We start from the raw sequence: 9,117 nt of genomic DNA, 5'->3' as shown, positions 1-9,117 counted from the left end.
ATAAACTGATCTGCCACAAAAATATAATCCCTTTAAAATGATTTTTTAATCGCTGTACTAAAAGTCGGGACCGGGCGACAGAGGAGGTCATGTGGTCTGATAATCAGGCTTTGATTGGATCGTGAGGTCAGACGTGCTGCAGGTTTCACTGCTGCTCATCTTTGAAGCTTCACCTGGTTTGTCCTCATCATGCTCGTGTTTCGTCAAACATCTTTGGAGTTTCAGCTCAGACGTCTTGACAACGACAACCTTTGGAGCGTTTTTTAAATCCTGGATCTACTTCAAGACCTTAGAACTATTTAAATGTAACTTTCTTTTTTAATTTTTTTTTTAACATCAGTACCTTTATATTTTTTGTTTTCCTTTTACTGTATTACTCCAATAATACCTTTAAATAAATTATTCATATCCCATCTTTAGCTTTCATAGCCTAAGTCGGATCTGCAGAGGCAATATTTGTATTTCATTAACCTATTTCGAAAAATTTGAAGTAATTAATCACATTATTTTAAAATGAATAGAAATGTGATTAAATAAGATTAAAAAATACAGTGCATCTTAATTTTAATTTAAAGTATTTTCTATGAAAATAATATCTAAAATACTATATTGTAGATTTATATATACTATATACTTTGGCAAATGTCTGTATTATTATTTTTTTGTTAATTTATGTAATTTTAATTAATTGTTATATTGTATTTCACATATTGAAGTAATTGCAGTAACTGTGAAAGGTTATATTTAATATTATGTAAGTAAAACATTGTTGAAATAAATAAACCAGTCTTAATATTAATTCATCAACTTGTGATGGTAAATATATATTTTTTCCTGCTTGTTTAATAAAATTGTATTGAAACCAATGAAACTTGGCAGTATCAGACACTAGAGCAGTAAAAGAGAATAGAGTTGAGGTGGCTCAAGTTGGAGAGACGTCATCATGTAAACTGGGAGGAGGACCCAGGGCAGACCCAGGACATTCAACATTTGATTAGATTTATTTTATTTTTACATTTTTTATTGATTTCTCATTCATGTAAATGTATAAAGTAAACAAATAACTCCCAACCCCTTACATATATGCCATTTATTGTTTAGAAATTAAATATAAAATATTTTTATTTACAGTATTTTGCTCAAGATTAATATGTGAAAGTCTTGCAGACCATATGAAACGAGTTGGCCCCGCGTGAGATAACAGAGCATTTGTTGAATCCACTGAATCACTGCTTTACTTCAAAAAAAACTTTTTCAAAGTCATCAACCACATCATTATGAACGGTGAATATTATTATGACCATTTGGGGGGAAGACTAGTTACTTGTTATTGTCAAAAAAGACAGAAACAAAGTGGGGTGATTCTATGTCCGCAGTGTTCAGTAGCTACTAGTTTCATTGAACAATTAAATCTTATTATTATTTATTCAGGTGGATGGCGAGACCTAACCAAACATATTTACTGTCTGTTTCATGAGTCGCAGCTGAAAATTGCTACATGGCTAGCAGTTAGCATAAGTGCTAACAAAAGACATTCGTGGTCGTGGGATCACAACCACTCAGCAGCGGCGGGTAAAAGGTTCCCCGTAAATGTACTTTTCCCTCCGAAGGTGAAGCTTTACGCCTTGATCCAACAGTTTTGGGAGCCCAGGGCAAATAAAAGCTGCCATCAACATATATAATCTCCCGGCTGAGCCCCTTGAAAGCTGGGTCCTCGGGGTTAATTCCCCCATCAGCCCACGTTTGAATCAACTCCTGACTCACATTGAGATGAAAGCCAAGCCAGTCCCGGGACCGAGCCCGGACTCCCAGGCCCGCTGATCCCGGACGACTGGAGCGGATTATTGCATGTTCGTCTGGTCGGACCTCCATCGGGACGTGGAAACTGAAAAGAAAAACAATAATTAGAGATAATTGCTTGTGTCCAAACACGAGCGCCGAAGCCCCCCGCCCGCCCATCTCCTTTCAGAGCTCGTGAGCTGGAATGAAAGGGACACCCCCCTGTTTTGACAGCTGGGCAGGCGAACATAATTTGTGACAGCTGAACTGAAACGTCTTTAACCGCAGGACAGACACGGAGGTTTCTTTTCGGGGAGAAGAAGAAGAGAAAGAAGATATCAAGAGAGAGAAGGAGGGGAGGGAGACGTATTAGTCACACGCTGTAACTTTGAAGAGAAGCTGCAAGAAAAGAGTTTAGAGCGTCTCAAATAATCGGCTCTTTTTTCATGTTGCCGACAGAAAAAGAGCTGAGCTAAAGGATTGCGCTCGTTTGTGCAGTTTGGATGATCTGCAAATACAAAAGTGAAAAGTGTTCTGCCACTCTCGTTTTGCAATGAATTAAAAGGCGTTGTGCAATCTGCCAACATATTATGGCCACCTATATGAGTGGATTGGTTTCTAGAAAAAAATAATTAAAAATGATAGGAACAGAGCTGAGCCAAAAGGGTTAACATAATTCTGGTCCAATTCAATTGTACTTCCCATTTTAAAAGAAAAAACGTTTTCAAAATGGTCAACTTTGATTTGGACCTAAATACCACAAAATGTATTTATTTGTTAATTTATCATAACATTAAGTAAGTAAGTAAGTCATTTTTATTTGTATAGCGCTTTTCCAGACCAGGGTCACAAAGCGCTTAAACATTCAAAACAATATTCAATAAAGTATATACTTTAAAGGGCAAGATAAAACTGATAACACAACAGGACCACCATTGAGTGGAGGGATGACAAAAATGCTCTAATGAAAGTGCTGAGCTGAAAGACTGAGAGCATCTCAACAGTTTGACTGTTCAACTTCTGCAAATACAAAAGTATAAATTGATCTTCTACTCTCAGTTTTGCAATTTGTTGTACTCATCTACTCAAACACAATGGTTAGCATCAATGAGAGGTAAAGAGCTGAGCTAAAAGGTTGAATATTGGTATTCAGAGTGTATAAATGAAAAAAAATGTTCTATAACATTATGACCACCCCTTTAAGTGGAAGGTTGATGAAAAGACATAAAAGGAAAAGAGCTGAGCTGAAAGACATGTTTCTAAAGCTTGGATTTTCCAGATCATTCTGCCAAAAATGTGCTTAAAGATCTGCCATAACATTATGACCGCCTCTCAGAACTCATCAAATGGAAATTTGCGGATTTAAGGAACGGAAAACATTCCTGCAATGTGGCTTTTAAATTTTAAAAATCAAAAGTTAAAATCTTTCTGTCACGCTAGCTTTGCTATTTTTAAAATGTCGCTTCAATCTGCCAAAACATAACGAGCTGAGCTAAAATGCTGAATATACCTCCATGATCAATGGTAATAGGCTTTGCTTCCATTAATTACCATTTTTGCACAAACACCGAAATGTTGTCTTGATAAATCCGTGGGAACCGATGACAATGTTTATAATTCTGACAAACAAGTGTAACCCGACACAGAAACAAACTGACACCGACCTGGTTCTGGTTCAACATGGAAGCTGAGTGTGTGAAAACGTGATGGAAAACGTGTCCGACACAAAAGTAAATTGTTATCTTATGTATGACTGACGATCCATCAGGTCGGTGGATTGCGATCATCTGGATGACTAGAGTCAGGATTTAAGTAGGAGGAGGTTGTTTTGTAAAACAAATCCCCAGTTTGTATTAATATTCCACCTTTGGGAAAACTTCTGTCACTGGCAATTTGAAAGGGCGCGCGGAGAACACCGTGTCAACGTGCTGCTGCTTTTATTGAATCTAGGTCTGCGGTGGGTCGGAGACCAGAAAACTTATTTTTGTTTCCGTCCACATGTGTTCCTGGTTTTGGCCTATATACCAAAGACTCTCTTGGGGCGACCCCTGACCTCCAGCTCCTTCGACTGACATGAATTTGGGCTGTCTCACGCTGACCCCGTGTCAATGAAGGTCAAGGGTCAGAGCCAGGGAGCAGCAAATTAACCCAATGTGTCAAAGCTGGCATGACACCATGTTCAGAGGAGAGCAATCTTTTTATAAACCCCTGCTAGTTATCCGCTGATCTTTGTCGGGTCGAGGCAGAACCGGTCATTAGAGACTCCAGCTTGAGAGGACGTTCCCCAGCCAGAGTATAGAGGAATTTACTTAACTTTGGATTCCTCACAATATCTTCTCCATTTCAAGAAGCAGTGACTCGGCAAATCTGAATCAGATTTTCAGTGCAGCTCTTATTGGTTGGATTCTACAGAGCTGGACTGACATCGAGGGAAGTGAGTGAAGAAGAGGATGGAGAAGGACCGACAGCAACTGTGTGTGGATTGAAGGGCAGCATGTGTGTGTGTGTGCATTGGCTACATGGTCCATGTAGCTGACCACCTAAACACAGTCCACACTCTTTAAGAACTTTTATAACATTTTTAAACACCAATAAAACGTGTTGATCTACCAGTAAAGCCAGGGAAGCCTCGGCTCGTTTCTTCACGCCGAGGCTGGACAATTAAACGTCTTCCAGGGGCCACAATATATACTGTGACTGTTGTAAAATGCTGTCAGGCCAAAAGAAAGACGGGATTAAGAAAGAGACTACTCAATGTGATGGGAAATTTTTTTAACAACAAGATGTTTATAATGTAGTAAAAGTTAAAATTGTTGATTGATTTTATTTCATGGTAAACATATTTTATTGCATGTTTAAGAAGCAATTTTTTAGCAACATTTTGTCAATCTTGTTTTAGGGGAAAAGACATTAAAAAAAAACCTTAAAAAGAGAAAAAGTATTTAACAAGTTATATCTGGAGTTGAGCTAGAAATTAAAAATACAAAAACATATTGTGACTAACCGTATAAAAGATGCATAATCTATTATTATTATTATTATAAATATAGTTAGATGGATACATCCCAGAAAGAGCCATTTTCCCAGATATGTCCAACACAAAATAACCCAAAGTAAAGCTTTTTGTTGCCCAAAACATAACACGTGAATACACTTTTCTAAGGATTCAAGAAGAGAAAAAAAAAGTGTCATTATTGCAGAGAAAACAATATTATTGTTAATTCCTGGCAAAACTAATCTTAACATTTTGAATTTATCCATTAAGATGACATGGCTTGTTTTGTTTTCACTATTTCACTACAAACCACAGAGCCAGACCAAAATATGAAGATTTGTACAGGCTTTTCCCTGATTTTCGGGGAGTCCCGTATTTGTCTTATTTGTCTTGGCCTTTTAAAGTATATATTTTAACTGTTTATTTGATTGTTTTGTGACCCTGGTTTAGGAAGGCGCTTTACAAATAACATTTACTTACTTACTTATTTACTTACTTACTTACAAATCTATTTTTTAATTGCTTCATGAGACTGAAAAAAAAAGGTTCCCAGTTAAGCTACAGGGTAGAATGAGGGTTCAAATGTATGTTTAAATCAACTTCATGAAATTGTGAATATAGTTGGTCGTAATGAGCTCAGTTGCTAGCTAGCATTATGTAGCCTCTTCAACATACACAATAGGTTTGAAGAATATGTTTTAAAGTAGTGCAACAGCTCAACACAACATAACGTTGAAACCTTCATGGCTCTAGATAATAGAGCAAAAGGCCAATAAAACGAAATAACCTTTTCTTTTCCCATTATCAATATTTCCTCCCAAATGTTATTGTAATCTACGCATCTGTTTTTGAGGTATTTTCCCTCAAAAACAACGACATGCCGACATGACGCCATTCATGAAACAGGTCATAATGTTATGGCAGCCCGGGGATGTGAGCGCGACATGGAACATTAGGAGTTGAAATAGAACAACTGATGATGAAGTTGATTCACAGATGGATGATGATTGACTGCTGTGTGTTAAAATGGACTGGCGGGTGAGACAGATGTGGCTCCACTCACAGCGGTTTTTGACAAATTCATCTTTGGGGAAATGGTCCTTCTCAGACGCCGGGGCTCTCACAACGAGCTCCACACCTGCTCCGGCGTGACCTGCTGCTGCAGTTATTAAAGACCGGAGCAGATCCAACCACTTCACGCTCCATAGAGAAGAAGGACGACCTCGTGCTTTACAAACGACAGCAGGATAATACGCGGCGCTACATCTGACACGGGAACTCTTTGACCTCAAACGATAGACATTTAAAGACATCTCCAAGTTTTATCCAGTGTCTACCTCCAGATTGAATCCAATCTCAGTTCTTGGATTCGAGTGAGCCTGGAAACAACTAAGATCAGAATCCTACAGACCCAAATAAGTCCCCTACCCACAGTTCAAATGGATGTTTGTAGTACTACTTGGAACTATCTGATTAATAATGCCATAGAATAAGTTTGTTGAACTCTAAATGTAAACACAACTGAAACTCTGGTTATTGAGAAATCCTTCCAGGCTGTTGCTCCTAAGCTTTGGAACGATCTTCCTCTTCCTCTGTGTTGATGGATCTACTGACTACTTCAAGAAACATCTTTCGACGTTTTTATTTGTGTTTTATTGTGGTTTTTCCTTGATTTTCTGGGACTCCTGTGTTGTTCTCAGTATTATTTTTAATTTTTTTGGTTCTTTAAGCGCTTTGTGACCTGGTCTAGAAAAGCGCTATATAAATATAAAAGACTTACTTACTAAATGAATGATTGACACACATCCAAGTGAGTCACTGATGCATCACATATAGCGAGTCTCTACATCGACTACTAACTAGTGATGGGTTAGTGAGGCCTCATGAAGCAGCTGATGATACAGTTTGAAAGGCCACTAGATGGCACTCTCAGTGAAAACGATACCAGGTTTAATGAATTAGTAGATCTAGTGGTCCTTCAAAATGAAGACACTGTATCATGAGGCTTCATCAACCCACCATTACTACCGTATTTTCAGGACTATAAGTCGCAGTTTTTTTCATAGTTTTGCTGGGGGTGCGACGTATACTCTGGAGCGACTTATGTGTGAAATTATTAACACATTATTACCGGTATATCATTTCACATGTTATTTTCACACTAAACCGCAAGAGGGCGCTCTAGGCCTGTGTTGATAATTTCAGAAGAGGAAGCACCGCATCTTCTACCTCCTGAGTTAGCGGAGTTGTTTAAAAGTGACACCGAGAATGAAGATTTCATTGGATTTTAGTTATTTGGAGTTACACGGATGGTTTGGTAAACTTCTTAGCATGTTATTTATGCTATAGTTATCTGAATAACTCTTAATATGTTATGTTAACATACCAGGCACGTTCTCAGTTGTGTCATGTAACGTAAGCATACTGTACAATTATTCAGCCTGTTGTTGTCTCTATTCTATTTTTATTTTAAATTGCCTTTCAAGATGACATGTCTGTTCTTGGTGTTGGATTTTATCAAATAAATTTCCCCCAAAAATGCGACTTATACTCCAGTGCGACTTATATATGTGTTTTCCTTCTTTATTATGCATTTTATGGCTGGAGCGACTTGTACTCCGGAGCGACTTATAGTCCGGAAAATTCGGTACTGACAAATATTTCTAATACAACCGACAAACATTTCCATAGAAGTGACTCAAACTCCAACTAAATACTAACGAGTACTTGACACCGACACAAGTATTTCTACTACAACTATTGCTTTGACGAATAACTACGGAACATTAACAAAAGAAGAAGTGAGTCAGACTCGCTGAATTAAAAACAGCAAAGAAAATACCAAACCTTTGCTATGAAACCCACACTAAACCCTTACTGTTTCTACTACCATTACTAGCACTACTTTACTAGCAGGATGAGCTCGTGGTACTTACAGTAACTGAATGAAGTCCAGGATGGTTAATAAACGAAGAAGGAAAATGAAAGCGTTGACGTGCAGCTGAGCAGAAACGTGACGAATGAGAACAGAATCTTCTTTGAACATGACGAACCAAAGCAAACTCAGAGTGACATAACTTTTATATGTATTCTGGTGTGTGTGTGTGTGTGTGTGTGTGTGTGTGTGTGTATGTGTGTGTGTGTGTGTGTGTGTGTGTGGCTCTCTGGGTGGTGACACTGCTGGCGAGCTCAACGCTAAACTGCCGACGACAAAAGCTGGAACAACAGGAAGATAATTCACATTTGATTGGTTTCACATGTTCTTCATAAACAACAAAGTTTTCCCGGCCCTGCAGCGAGTTTTCCTGCAAACATGGAATCCATTTATCCCTGGTGACACACACACTCGCAGTAACACACACACACGGAGCACTGTGGGATCTTTTGATATCCACTCTTATTTTGCAAACAGCCACTTTCAGCTGCTAAAAATAATCAGAGTGAAATTGTGAATGAGACTCTGCAGATCCAGAGAGCTGTGGAGCGGCCAGCAGGACTCCATCGCACACGTGCTCCGACACACACTTTTCCAACACTGGGGACGAGTTCGGCGAGTGAAGAAGAGGACGATAAAGATTCACGGCAGAGGAACGAGGACTCAGAGAAGTGGCCGCCGTTGTCATGACAACACCAACTCTATTGCAGTTCCTTCTTCATAGAAACTTCACCACTAATACTACAAGATAACTTTCAACTGCAACAACTACTAACTGTTTCTTACAATGACTAGTCTGTTGACTAGTACTTCTAATACTACAACTATTTGTACTTATGCTGTACTTCTTTAAATACTTTCCATTAACTTCGATTTATAATTTTATTGCTGCAAATACAACTTTCACTGCAACAACTTTATCACTTCAACTAACTCCTGCTCAACTATTTATAGTACTTGTACTGATACTATCATTCACCAAAGGAAACTATTTCAACCAGTTATACTTTTACTTCGACTGCCACTCATATTACTTCAATAGATCTCCCAACTTATAATATAATATATACAGTACTGCTCTCCTTTTGACTACTACTACTACTGTTTGTTAAAGCTGCAAATAATAATAATAATACGTTTTTTTATATATATAAATACTTTAGTTACACACTGCTTTGGATAAAATAATTATTTTAATTGTAAGTGCAAGTTAAGTACTTTATTCAAATACTAAAATTTCCACTGATGCATCTACTGCAAATAGCACTTCTTCATTACAATCTCTGCTTTTTCTACTTTTTCCGTATTTCACTTATACTTAAAATGTCAGTAACAACTTCTTGTTCGCATAAATAGTACAATGCCACCGCCAATGCTCCTTTTTAAATACTACTCATACCCTCTTCAG

The sequence above is a fragment of the Callionymus lyra genome, chromosome 5 (genome assembly GCF_982586985.1).
Source record: "Callionymus lyra chromosome 5, fCalLyr1.hap1.1, whole genome shotgun sequence".
NCBI lineage: Eukaryota > Metazoa > Chordata > Actinopteri > Syngnathiformes > Callionymidae > Callionymus > Callionymus lyra.
Note: the sequence above shows the minus strand (reverse complement) of the source record.